This window comes from Manis pentadactyla, chromosome 2 (assembly GCF_030020395.1).
Source record: "Manis pentadactyla isolate mManPen7 chromosome 2, mManPen7.hap1, whole genome shotgun sequence".
Taxonomy (NCBI): Eukaryota; Metazoa; Chordata; class Mammalia; order Pholidota; family Manidae; genus Manis; species Manis pentadactyla.
This window is the reverse complement of record NC_080020.1, coordinates 45141737-45156210: the sequence shown is the minus strand read 5'-3', so window position 1 is coordinate 45156210 and position 14474 is coordinate 45141737. Positions and strand designations below refer to the sequence as shown.

The 14474-nt window shown below is 44.8% G+C and overlaps 1 long non-coding RNA gene across 2 annotated transcripts; it reads left to right on the top strand.

Annotated features, from left to right (window-relative positions):
• Positions 1–2754: 2754 nt before the first annotated feature.
• On the top strand, positions 2755–12877 carry LOC118911997 (uncharacterized). 2 transcript variants are annotated; one of them, XR_008993704.1, is made up of 5 exons: positions 2755–3103; positions 8850–9091; positions 9744–9912; positions 11622–11768; positions 12664–12877. It is a non-coding gene; the product is annotated as an uncharacterized LOC118911997 (long non-coding RNA). The 2 variants fall into 2 exon arrangements; XR_005024686.2 differs by lacking the exon at positions 2755–3103 and having other exon boundaries at positions 4484–9091.
• Positions 12878–14474: the final 1597 nt, after the last annotated feature.

Below are 14474 nucleotides of genomic sequence, written 5' to 3'. Positions count from 1 at the left end.
TTTCCTCTGATTTAAAATCATGTGATGCTAGTGAAATATGATCCATATGTTCCAAATTCATTCACTGATGAACTAATGATTGTAAAAATGGCTTTGAAATGAGAGTTTAGTACAGTGTCAGCTTCCTTATTATTTACTCTTAGACATCAAATAGCTCTTGTGAAAGATTCTGTTAAGTGGCTTTTCTGGTCAAATTTCTGTTTACTTTGATTTTGTTATGGCCGCTGTTGTTTCTGTTCTCCTCGTCCGCCATCACCTCCTCCTCCGCTTCCTGTTCTTCCTCTTCTTCATTTATTTTTGCTGAGGATTCATTAGAACTTGAGTCCTGAACACTTAATTAAGGTTCAGACTCATCCTGGTGAATAGCGTCACTCGTACATCCGCCCGAACCAGCCCGAGCCCCCCTCTCACTGAACCCCCGGGGCCTAGCTTCTCAGGTGGGGCAGATGAACAGTGGAACCTGCAAAGCACATTCAGGCTGAAAATGAAACTCTTTTAAAATTTCAAAACTGGGAATCAAACTGTCTAGGGATTTTTGGGGGGGTATTAGAAAGAGGAAAAGAAAAAAACTAGGGAAATCGGTTGAATTTTTTTTTTGAGAAAATCTACTTGTTCAAAAGTGAGAAGTTAAGGGATCCAAGGTCAAGGACAAATTTTTGTCTTTCTGTTTACTTTTGTCCTGCATCCTTCCCTCACCCTCCATCCCATCCTTGCCACGTGCGGGGGAGGCACGGTCCCACCTGTCCTGGGCTCTGCGTCTCCTCAGAGGGTTCCGTTCTCTCCCACCAGGACCCGAGCCATCACTCTTCTAGTGCGTCTCCTGGCTTCCATCTTCCGTCCTGTCCCAGAGGAGGCTCTCTAGAGTATGGATTGGGGCATGTTCCTCTGATGCTTAAAATCCATCCACAGTAATGTCTGTGTCCATGAGTACTTACTATACAGCCTCTGTGTTTATCATGAATTTGTCTCATTTTGCCCTCAGTTCAATTCTGTGTAGGCTGGACCATATCCTCCCCATTTCACAGATAGAGAGGTTGAGAATCAGACAGAGTTGCCCAGAGAGGGAGGGGCAGTGCTGGAGGTCCAGCCCAGAGCCCTTGCCCTTGACTGTCAGGCTCTACCTCCCTGGGGTGCCTTCAGGAGCAAGTTCAAGCTCCTACTATGGCCCCAGGCGTGCAGTCCCTTGCCTGCTCCTCTCCGCCACATCTCATGTTCCTGTCCCATGTATGCTCAGGCCTCCAGCTATGCCAAACTATTAGCTCACACTTCCACGGCCAGGCACAGGCTGTTCCCTCTGATAGGCAGCACCCTTTCCTCGCGCAGGCTCTGCCCAGCATGCTTCTCTTTGTCCCTCAGAACCAGGTTCCCAGGGGTCCTCTGCTGTGAAGTCTCCCTCACCTGACCGACTTTGGGCGGGCACTGGTGTTGCCCACTCAGGACCTGCTGCCCCTTCTCCCAGTGCCAGCTCCCCAGTGTGCAGGGGGCTGGCTCCCTCCTTTAGTCTCAGGAGTGAGCAGGTGTCTCAGACCTGGCCGACAGCTGATCGATGATTCTACCTTTCTTGCCAAACTGATTGAATGAGACCTGAGCAAACCCAGTGACACCCAATCCTGGGAACTGGGCTGAAGTTGAAAGTAATCAGGGACTCTGCCCCACTGGGGCTGCTGAGCATGTTGACCTTGTAGCATGTGGAACAGCTGCCTCTGGTGGATGTCCTCCTGTCAGGGAGACTTCTTAGAAGTAAAATCAACACGGCTGGAAGTTCAGCCTGAAACTGCAAAGACACTCCTGTTACCGTTCTTTGATTGCTGGATCAAGCCATGCTTGAAGCCATCCCCTGAACTTTTTGGAACCATGAGCCAATCACTGTCTGCCACAGCCCTGTCTTTTCCCCCTTTGCCATTGAGTCATGAAGAATACATCATCCAGGCTGACACTTGCCTCCCCTGGGCAACTCCAGGACCCAGCCCCGCACCTGTCATTCCTCCTACCTTCACCCAGTTGCAATGTGTTCATTCAGGTGTCCCTGCTACAGGACACTGAGCTTCTTGGGAACAAGGACTGTGCCTTCCTGATCTCTGTTGTCTTGGTACAGGCTAATATGCAGCATAAAGTTGGCATTGAAATCATGGACTTTGAAGTCAATCTGACCCAGGTTTGGGTCCCAGCTCTGCCACCTGGTGACTGTGCAGCCTTGGCCACATTCCTTACTCTACCTCCTTGCATCTCAGTTTCCTGAACACTCGTTATAAAGCGTCTTTAGAAAGACTGAGTGAGGGAATTTCCACTGCCCTTAGCACAGTGCCCTGCCTATGCTAGGCATTTGGTAAGAGGTAGCTGTGATTATCATGACACATTGATCCAGTGGAGGCGGTTCTATGCACATCACATCACAGTGTTAGCTGTGGTGCAGTGGAGGGGTGGAAACGGTCCACGTACAGGCACACACACAGTTACCCTAAATTGTGGTGGCATTGTTTCCAGACACTTGGAGACTCAGGGCTAGGATAAGTTTAGGAGCCTGGGAGGAATCCGGCAGCTTCTCTCAGCCCTGCCCCGGAGGCATGGCCATTGTCAGGTGGGAGTGGGCGTGGGAATGTGGGCATAGAAAGAAAGTCTGCCTTCCCAAGGCTCTCTTTCTGGCCATCCCCACTCCCTTACTCAAGACTGGACTGGGGGTTCTTTGCTCTGGGAAGAAATGCATGCTCAGGAGTTTGGATGTTGGAGCTGGGCGTCTCTAGGAAGTTACTCACCCTCTCTGGACCTCTGACTTCTCATCTTCAAAATGAGTTGTTTAGAAAAAAAATGAGATCATATAATTTAAGCTCTTAAAACCAGTGCCAACAAATGGTAACTATTATTATCAAGGATTAAAATAAAATCTGTGTGGATTCCAGCTCCCTGCTGTCCTGGCAGCCCAGCTGGCCATTTGGAGGGTAGCAGGAGCTCAGATGCCAGGATATGCCTCTGCTCAGTAGGATTCTGTGGATAAACTTTTCCCTGCACCCAACCCCCCAACCAGCACCTGGTGCTGGAGGACCTGGGTGCTGGCACCCAGCTGCCTGCCTCTGAATTCCTCGTCTCCCACTTCCTTACTCTACAAGTAACTCAACTTCCCTCTGCTTTGTTTCAACTGTAAAATGGGGATAATAACAGTAGCTGCCTCGCTGGGTGGTCTTGAGGATTAAATGCCTAACCCAAGCAATGTACTTAGAACTGTGCCGGTCCCACTGCAAGGGCTCAATAAGTACTAGCTATTAGTAATGCCTGGAACAATTTAGTGACTACCTATTGCAAAAAGACCTCTGTCTAAAAGAAATGGAGGAAAGCCTGCTTGTCCTTTGTAAGTATGTAGTCTAAGTTGGGGCCATAGTAATAAATAATAATTATAGTTACTGAGTTTTAAAGCACAAGTGACCAGGTTATCTTGACTTGGTGAGGAGCACAAAGGGAAGATGCCATGAGCTCTTGGACCAGGCTCCTCGTTGCCGGGGAGCTCCCAGATCCAGCCCTGAAGACAGTGGACTTTTCTTGTGTGGTCTGCCCAGAAGAACAGCTTTCTTCCTCCGTAGCAGCCGTTTGGGTCTGCTGGCGACTGGCACTCAGAGCGCTCCGCTCTCCTAGCCCCAGGGATGGGATGTGGCCAAGGCTCTGAAGTGATGGGTTCAGGGGTGGGCATGTGACCTAATCTGCTCCCTATTCTGGGGCTTTTCTTACTGGACATGGTGGGGAAGAGCTATCTATTCCACAAGTCTGGAAGTGGGGAAGAGCTGCCTGGGCTCTGCCTCCAGCTGCGTGGGGCAGCTACCTTGAGGGGATATAGCCAAGATAACACAAAGGGGAGTGGAGGTGAGAGGGAGAGAGGAATGTGGGCTGGGCTGGGGAGAGTGGGAAGGAGAAAGGAAGACAGAGAAGGAGGCCGAGAGGAAGAACGGACTCCCTGTACCTGAAGCCCCCTTGCCTCCTGATTAGCATTCCTTCCTGAGGCTTAGTTACACAAGGCAGTGGATCTACTTGGTTGCTTCAGGTACCACACATGGTTCCTAGACTAGACATTCCATCAATTTTAAGATGCACCGTTATTTAAAGTACCAATGAACTACCAATGGCATGATGTTAAACTGTGGGGTTGGAGTGAGGGGACGTCCTCAAAGAGACCCATACAATGGTCCAAACTGGGCTCTTTTTACAAATCGAGATTCCAGTTTATTAATGTGCTTTTCCTCTCCACTCCAACACTCACCCTGGGCACAAAAGGCCTGTGGTACCTTCATCTCTAACTGGAGAGTTATTTGGGAGGAGAAGCAGGGAAGAAAAGTAGCTAGACACCTGTGGAAGTGGAAGAAAAGGGTGCAGTCATGTTCCCATCTCATAAGCAGCAAAGCCATGAGCTCTGGGCTGGGCGGACCATGGGAAGGCTAAGGAAGCAGCCACTGTGTGCCAGGGACACTCACTTCCACATCAACCTCCAGAGCACGGCAGCTGTCCCGGTTTTACAGAAGAAAGCAAGGCCTGCTTAGGTAACATACATGGCCAAGGTTGGCAGTAGGACACCACAGGGCCAGAATCCCTATCTTCCCAACTTGCCCAACCTTTCTCACCTGGACATTAGCTGAGTGCATGTGTTCCATCCTAATTATCCTTAAAATTATCAATGAAGACATGCTCCAGGGAGAAAAGACAGCAAAGATGCTACAGAGCAATGCTGCCCCTGAGTGACCAAGAACAGTGCTCCCCTCTTGGCCTTGTTAGAAATAGGCTGGGGGCAGACAGAGGGCCTTGTGGCCAGCCACTAAGCAATCCCCATGGCTGTCCTATTTCATCTGAGGGTCTCTAGTTATGAGAGAGACTCTGAAGTGCTGGGGATGGGAGGCAGCCCTGGGATCCAGTCCAGGCTGGTATGACTTTGGGAATGTCACTTCCTTCCCATGGGCCTCAGTTTCCCCATCTGTAAAATGACAGGAGCTGGGGCTGGACCAGCTCATCTTTAAGGGCTCTTCCAGGCTTGGTTATTAACGTCACTTAAATATTTTACAGTTTGTAACCATCTTACTTGATCCTCTGACCCAGCACCTCTCAACCTATTTTCTGTTGGCCCTCATGTGACAGGGTTGTCAGACATGTGACATTTCCATGGGCTACTTTCATATTCTATCCCTCCCTCCTCTATTAGCATGCAAATGAGGAAAGATGCCATTGTTGCAGGTTGGCCCTGGATATACTCTAAGTAGAATGATTTTTAACTCAAATCATTGGAAATATCAGTGCTTTTTCATCAGCAAATAATTACATTGCCAGGCTTCTCCTAACTGATTCTGACCCACAAGTTTGTCTAGACACTGTAGATCAAAGCCATAGCTGTAACAAGCCCAAGAGGAGACAGCACTGGCTTCAGTTCCTGTAAGGAGCTAAAGCAAATGATATTTTAATAACTAATGTCAACATTTCTCCTATGATGGGAAATGTATTTTAATATGGTCTGAACTGGGGGAAGTAAGATGCTGAGGACTTTGGAAGGCAGGACTTTCAAGAGGAGAGCTTGACTGCCCTGCACAGACTGCCTGGGAGAGAGGAGGGGAGGGCAGAGGCCAGCAGAGAGGTGAGGAAAGGAGCCAGCAAGGGTGTGGAAGGCTCTGCTATGTCGGATGGCTCTTTGACCTGTGCTTCTCGTGGTTTCAGATACTCTCCTAAACTCCCCAGTGGAGTGTGTGTGTGTGTGTGTGTGAGAGAGAGAGAGAGAGAGAGATGAATCCAGCAAATGAGGCTTTTGGACAACACATATTCTTAGGGCAGAAGCCAAAAAGCAGGGCAGATGATGAGACTTCAAACTCCTGAAAATTTGTAGAAATCTTAGAAGGCTCTAAAGTGCTCCAGTCCATGGGACTGGGGGCTTCAGGCAACCCCAGCTACACCTGCAGTGCTGTCAAGGCCCCTTTTGGCACGGGGCTTTTCACCCATTTTGCAGATGAACAGCCAAGAGGGCTTCCCCAAACTGAGCAAAGCTGCCTCCTTCCTTCTACTGGATCCTGGCTAGATATTTGTTCCCTATGGACCCCTGATCCTAAGTCCCTCCATCTTCTCTTTCAAGTCCATACTTAATCACCAACTGAGTAAATCCCTGGACAATTCTAGCTTTGGCCCTTTCACAACATTAATTTATTTGGGTTTTTGTTTTGAAATAATTTTAGATTTACAAGAGTTATAAAAATAGTAAGAGAGTTTCCACAGGCAATGTGCCCAGTTCACTTTAATGTTAACATCTTCCATAACATTTATCTCAACTAAGAACATTCATTGGACACTAGTGAACTACTCATAGTGCACTGACTTTATTTGAATTTCATCAGCTTTTTCACGAATGTCCTCTTTCTGTTCTAGGCTCCCATCCAGGACACCACATTGCATTTAGTCATGATAGATCCTTGGTCTCCAGGCTGTGAATGCTCCCCAGTCTTTTCTTATTTTTTATGTTGAATACCATACATTTTGGCTGTCCATTTATGCATTTATTGACTCATCCAATTGACCCATCAACTCATGTGGTTTCAGGCCCAGTGCCAGGTATTGGGAACTCAGAAATGAACCAGCTGAGGTCCCTGACCTCAAGTTGCTCAAAGACAAGGAGACTAGCAAGAGGCAGACCATGAAATCGGAGTGAGAAACACCACAGCAGGGGAAGGCACAGGCAGCAAGAGCTGAGCCTATGTGTGTGCATGGAAGGACTGGAGTCTGGAGCTGAAGCACAGAGCACCAGAGGGACAGCTCACCTTCCAGGCGCATTTGCGATTGTGTAAGGATCTCGGTCAATGAAGCATCCCCACAGAGTAGACAAGCACCACTGTCCCATGTTCAGGTCCACTCTTCAACAGTGATGCATATGCTATGTCTATGGTGGGCAGGACTTGTAGGTTGAATTTTGCACCCTTCACACCCAAAGGAAGATTGAAGCCCTCATCCCCAGTATCTGTGAATGTGATGTTATTTGGAAATAGGGTGTTTACAAATGTAATCCAGTTGAGGTGAGGTCATACTGGATTAGAATATACCATAATCCAATGACCAATGTACTTATAAAATGAAAGAAATCTGGACACAGATACATAGGGAGAACACCAGGTGACAAGGGAAGCAGAAACCAAAATGATGTGTCTACAAGCCAAGGAACACCAAGGATTGCTGGCAACCAGCAAAAGCTAGAAAGAGCAAGGAAAGATCTTTCCCTAGAGCGTTCAGAGAGAGCCTGGCCCAGCTAACATCTTGATTTTGGACTTGCAGCCCTCAGAACTGTGAGACAATAATTTCTGTTGTTCTAAGCCACCGGTTTGAGTAATTTGTTACAGCAGCCTAGGAAAGGAACACAGCGGTTTCTGTGATGTCTCCCAGTGATCCCCAGCTCTTGGTATTCATGCCCTGGTAAAATCCCCTCATGCTGATCGTGAGCTAAACTCAGTGACTCACTGCTAGCAAACAGAATAAAGCAGAAGGGATAGATAACACTTCTGAGATCAGACTATTAAAGACTGTGGCTTCAGGCATGCATACACATTCTCTCTTTGTCTCTCTCTGATTCTTCTTGTTTACTTCCTCCGATGAATCAAGTTGCCATGTTGTGAACTGTCATATGGAGAGTCCCGGGGTTAAGGAACCAGGGTGGCTTCTGGTCAACAGTCAGCAAGTTGCCTAGGTCTTCAGTCCAATGCCCATGAGGAATGGAATCCCGCCAACAGCGACATTGACTAGCTTGGAAACAAATCCTTTTCTAGTCGAGCTTTGAATGCTGCCTGGTGAGAGACCTTGAGCCAGAGACTCCTACTAAGCTGAGCCCAGATTCCTGACCCATGGGAACTGTGAGATAATAAATGTCCTAAGCCACTAAGTTTTGGGGTAATTTGTTAAGCATCACTAGATAATAGGTAACAATCTAATAGGAGCACTGGTAATTAGCTCCAATGTGCATTTTCTTCCACCAAGCAATTAACTGAGTTCTGACACTAGCTACCTGGAGATAGCATCAGATTCAACAGGTTAAAGGCTCAGTCCTACAAGACTGTCCTCTCCCAATTACTTCTGATGCTTATTGCAAGTCCAGGTTGTCACCTGTGCTTCTGACCAACTGACTACAAATCGGAGGTTCTCACAACCCCTTGGGTTTAACTAATTTGCTAGAGAGTCTCATGAAACTCAGGAAAACAGTTTGTTTACTAGTTTACCAGTTTATTACAAAAGGCTATAACTCAGGAACAGCTAGATGGAAGACACATAGGACAAGTATGGGGAAAAGGCACAGAGCTTCCATGCCTTCTCCAGGTGTGCCAGTCTCCCCAAATGTCCCTGTGTTTCCCAACCCAGAAGCCCTCTGAGTCCTGTCTTTTTGGGTTTCTATGGTGGCTTCATTACACAGGCATGATAGATTAAATCATTGGCCACTGGAGACTGAACTCAATCTCCAGCTCTTCTCCCCTCCCAGGGCATCTGGGGGTGGGACTGAAGTTCCAACCTCTAATCACATGGCTGATGCCCTTGGCAACCAGCTCCCATCCTTAGGTAAGGTCCAAAAGTCACTTCATTAACATAACAAAAGACACCTTTATTGCTCTCCTTTCAAGGGTTTTTGGAGCTCTGTGCCAGGAATGGGATGAAGACCAGATATATATTTCTTATCATAAATCATACTATCCCATCAGCAGTGGTAGATTGCAGCCAAGTAGAAATGTAGGCTCTTTTTTACCAATCTGAAGGTTTTCCCTTCAGAGGTTTCAAGGGAGGTTGAAAATCTACATTTTTTTTAACATGCACAATGTCCAATTAAAGCACTGTTTAATTTTGTCACCCACTCCCCACTCCCTCAGATATTTGGCAGTGTCTGGAAACATTTTTTAATATCATAACCAGAGGGCACTACTGGCTTCTAGTGGCTAGAGATGCTGCGAAACATCCCACATACTCAGGAGAGCACCATGCCACCCCACCAGCAAAGAAATGTCCGGTCTAAAATATCAATAATGCCATTGTTGAAAAACCCTGAATGACAGAAACACTGATTGAACCAAACAAACAAGTCAGATGACCAGATTTGCTGGCAGCTTTCAAGGTACAATTCCTACTAACATGTTTTTCTGTGGTGTAACACATTTCTTTGTTAAAAGATAAACTAAAGCCTATGAAAAATATGAAGAATTTATTGAGCAAAAATTGATTCAAAGCAGACAGCAGCATCTGCTCTAGATGATAGAAAGGAGCTCCAAGGTGGCACACAAAACGACTGACTTTTATAGGCAGAAGGGAGCAGGACTAAGGGCGTTATACTAGGCAAAATAAAAGGTGGGTTGGTTATTGAAAAGTTACTTTCTTTTAGGGGATGGCAGGGATGTATTAGGCAGATTACCTAACTAGGGCTAATCAGGCAATTCCTGACTGACTGGCTTAAGACTCCATTTCTGAGAGAGCTAAACTGTAATTAAGTCTTAGTTTGGTAACATGGGGCTTAGCCTAAGTGACTCCATTTTGGGCCTAGTTGTCTTTTTCTTCAACACTGTTTTATGTTGTTGACTGGTTTCTTTGTCACTATTTCCTTTCAAGCCTGATCTGTTAGATCTCTCTCCCCTGCCTGCAGGTGATTATCTTGGATTTCCTAATCAATTACATGCATTAGAATAGCCTCATTTTCAGCTATTAAAAACTTAGCAATATCTACTATCAAAACTGCAATCTCTCATCTAATTTAGCTTCTTTCCTTTCCACAGTGCTGGTCTCACCTGGAAATTCTTCACATCAGCCCTTAGGAAGAAGGATGTATCAATGAAGATTCAGTTAGGAAAACAGAAACCATGCTAGACATTTCAAACAGAGAAGACTTAATACAGGAGACTGATTAATTGAGTGTTGAAAATATGGAAGAGCAAAAAGGGAATGGTGAGATACCTACTTAGCCCATGAGGAAACAACATTTTTTGGCCCACCAAAGTGTGGAAGAACAGCCCACTCTTAGTGCACTATTCCCTTTTTCATCAGTTCTCATGGGCAGACCACACAGGCTTTTGCCTTTTGACTTCCCCAAGGAGAGTTGGGTACTGTGTCTAGGTGACTTCAAGTATATTAATTTAGTTTTCCAAGGATTTTTCCGCCCACTTCACTCCAGTAACACCACAGGGTGAACCTAGGACAGAACACCTAAATAAAACTGAACAGAAAAGACATAATTATTTCACTTAACAAGCTTCCAGGTTGGTTCAGAGGCTCAATAGCTCTGGATTGATGTCTCTGTGAGTCTATCTGACCTTATCCTCATAGTGACAAGGTGGCTGCAGCATCCCCAGGAATCACATCTTCATCAGCAGACCCCAAACTGCCAAGGGAATGAAGTAATAAGAGGAAAGGCCATTTTCCCTGAGTGCCTCTGTCTTTTTTCTTTCTAAAAAGCCCCTAGCAAACTTTCCCTTACAGAATCATATGTCCAATCCTAGACCAACTATTAACAAGAAGGAACCAAAGGACAAAGATTAGGTTAGAATAATCCTGACTTAGCTTTTGGAGTCAGAACAAAATTGGGATACTGTTTTCTAAGGAAGAAAGGGGAATAGCTATTGGGTAGGAAACCAGAGATATGGCCCCAGGCATTTCAGTTGCTTCTGAAGTTTTTCATTATGTAAATAATACTGCCCTATATATTCTTTTGCATAAATATTTTTCTGCATTTAAAATGATTTTCTTAGTGAGATATTTGGAGGCATACACACACACACACACACACACACACACACACACACACACACACACACAGGCTTCGGTATTCTTTAGGAATCAAGGCTGGAGGCACACAGTAAGAGAAATTACCTTTGACTCAGTGCCCCCCTGAGCTGTGCCCTCCCTTCCCCAGACTAGCTGTCACAGTTGTCTGTTACAGGAGATTACCTGGGGTGTGGGAGTGGCTGGCCAGAGTTAACATTTTTTGGCTGTGTGCCCACAGACAGACCATTATCAGCTGATAGAGACAATTTGATTACTTCCATATTTTCCCTTTTCTACTTTTATTTTGGCTTATCCTTTGAATATTTTTTGAGCTCTAGTCTAGTCTAGTCAAAACACTCTAGCCAATCCCAAACCCAGAATGTGCAAATCCCAAGTTTAACAATTTAGAACAAAACCTTAGGTCAACTAACAGAATCCGTTTTTCTTTGCCACGTCTCTGGATATCTTCTAATGTGCTCTTTTAACTAATGACTGGATTAAGAAAGCTTGCATTCCTGTACCAGAAACCAGATTCAATGAGCCCCAGCCATTAAATTCCTAGAAGTGGAACTTGTCGATCAAACTGCAAGATAATTATTGGGCACTCTGTTAGTTAGGATTAAGTATTGCTAGCTGCTATAATAAAGAATCTCCAAATCTCAGTGGCTTAACCCCATAGAAGTTTAAAACTTATGCTCATAAAGCCTCATGAGGGGTTCTTGGCCAAGTAGCCTTCTATGTAGTGATTCAGGGACTCAGGTTCCATCCAACCTGAAGTACCACCCTCTTGCGTGGCCCCAGATGCTCTTTATTCAGCCATGGTTGGGAAAGCAAATTTGGGATTATGTGTGAGAGACCTAGAAGTGCACTCATCAATTTTGCTTGCTTTCCAGTGGCCAGAACTCACTTGCATGACCATACCGACACAAGAGAGGCCACAAAAGTTGATCTAACTATGGACCCAGGCGGCAAGGAATAATTACCCACCTTTGTCAAAGACACCTACCTGTGCCAGGTGTTTTACATACATTACCCGTAAGGTAGGTTTTCATTTTACAGATGAGAGGACTGAGACTCAGAGAAACAAAATGTCCTGTCCAAGGCCACACGGCTACTAAGTTCCTGTACCAGAAACCAGATTCAATGAGCCCCAGCCATTAAATTCCCAGAAGTGGAACTTGTTGATCAAACTGCAAGATAATTATTGGGCATTTACCTTTCACATTTAGGTGTTTAATCCACTTGGAATCCACCTTTATAAGTGCTTTAAGGTGGGGTCCAATTTAATTTTTTTTCTCCAGTTTTCCCCAAACCGTATACTAGATGATTTCTTTTACAACACCTGATACTATAAAGGTTTAGGCTGATTTACATTCCTACTATCAGTGTCTATTCCACTTCACCTTCTTTGACACTAGGTATCATTATTTTAAAAATCAGTGCTATTTGATGTAGAAAAGTGATAACTAATTTCTTGGATTGCCAATTAGATTACTTTCTCCTTTTTTATCCCCAAATATATTTGTTCATTTGTGAATTATTTATTTGAATTCTCTGTTCATTGATCTGGTAGGGTCTGAATAACTTTCTCATCTCTTTCCATACATATATACATACATATAGCACAAGCTCTTTACATAATAAAGATATGATGCCTTTGCCCATCACTTTTGCTGTATACATTTTCCTTTCCTTTTTTATGTACAGATGTACTAAAGTTTTCTGCACTCAATTCTGCCCATCTCTTTCTTTGTCTTCTTTTCTGATGCTTCTAAGTTTAACCAGTTTTTTATCCCCACAGGTCTGATAAATACTCAAGTCTTTTCCCCTTTATGGTTTGATTTTTTTTTAATTTCAATTCTTTAGTGCATCTGGAATGCATTTCAGTGTATGGTACAATAGAACAGGGTCTAACAGCAGGTTTATAATTTGCAGAAGGAAGGGGCCTCATTTATACTTCCAAGTCCCTTCATCCCAAATTCTAAGCATCTTCTGTCTTCTCCAGGCCAAGCAGAAGCAAAGATACTTAAGTGGCAGAAAAATGTGCAAGGCTGTAATCATCTTCTCCAATAAAAAAAATTATTGTTCTTGTGCATAACTGAGTGTTTACTACATGTTTGCTGTGCTTTGCATAATTTGTGTCACTGAAGTTAATCATTAAACATCCCCATATTTCCCAGACAGACATTATTACCCCTATTTTACAGATGAGGAAAAACTGAGGCTTAAGTAACTTGCCCAAGGCCACATGCTAGGGCAATCTGTCATTTCCCCTTCATGATCATTCCCTGGTTTTTTATGGCCTTGCCTCCTAGTTATATTAACTCAAAATGTGCTTGTTTTCTTGAAATTAAGATAGAACGACCCTATGTGAATTAGCTTTTTTAAAAAGTTTTTTTGAAGCAGCTTGAAATGTTCAAGAGTTCCCAAAGTAGGAAAAGATACTAAAAAGGATCTAGAAACTCCCCAAAGAGGTTGACACTATCCCATTGACCAAAAACCACTGTTACTGTGGTAAACATGAAATTTACATTAATTGGCTTTTGGAGGAATTGGCTTTAAGCATAGTAATCAAGAACCCACTAGAGTCCAAATAAATGAGGTGATTGTCAGCGATTTGGCCCAGGATGGGGATTCGTAATTATTTGCCTTCCTGTTTCAGGAAGATTTTCATTTTTGTGAACTTGGAAGAATCCTCAGTGAAGGGAGGGAAAGAAGAACTGAGCAGAAAGGAGGTGGAAAAATGTGATTAAACACAAAATCCCCACTAAGAAACTACATTTGTCATATCACTTCTCTGTGCCTCAGTGGCCTGTAAATGGAATTGATTGTAACTTATTTCACAGAACTATCCATGGTGAGGATCATGTAGAAGAGAATTCAGACATGCCAAGCACCTGGCCCACATTCAGAGCTGTCTCTCAGGTAATTCCCATAGTTGTCCTTTGAGGAAAGTGCATTTATGAGGATTGACCTGCTGAAACTGGCTGAGATGCATGATGCAAGCAGACTAGGGAGGGCTCCTGAGTCAGGAAAGAAGGAAGATGCTGGACAGGGAAGAAGAAAGATGATCTGTTTTGTGTTCAAAGCTTTATATAACAGGGCATCTTATTTTAATCCTCTGAGCACCTGGGTCAAGTCAGTGTTACATACCCTCTGTAGATACAGAAAGGAGGCTGAGAGAAGTACAGCACCGAGCTCAAGTTTGCATAGGAGTCAGTTCCAGGTCTTCTGGATTACAGAGACTGAGCGATCTCAGGGAACAAGGGTTACTGGGCTTGGGGGTGTGTAAGATGATGAGCTGGACAGGGATGAAGCCCCACCAAGTGGTAAATCCCACAAAGAACCCAAGTAGCTCTGACCAGAGATGCCAGGGCCTTTGCTCCTAGCAAGGACACTTGGAGAGGTGATGGCCTTCAAAGACAGAAGAGTGATTAGCTCCAGGAAAGGGCAGGCATAGGAAGGAAGACACAGTTCAGATCCTGGAGCAACGTCAGGGAAATGTGCCTTCTAGGTCACCAGTGTCCTGACCACAGGCATGTTTGCCTCAATTAAATAGAATCCACAGTAGGCCATTTTAACTTGGCAGGGGGGTAGAAAACAGGTTTCGAGAACAAACTGAGCCAAGCCATTCTTCTGTAAGCTACAAAAGAATCCCAATTTCATGTTTCTTTAGGTTTAAACAGATTCAAGTGTAATTAAAACCTAGAGAATTGGTGGTGGCAGAGGCTGGGGGGACAGGTACA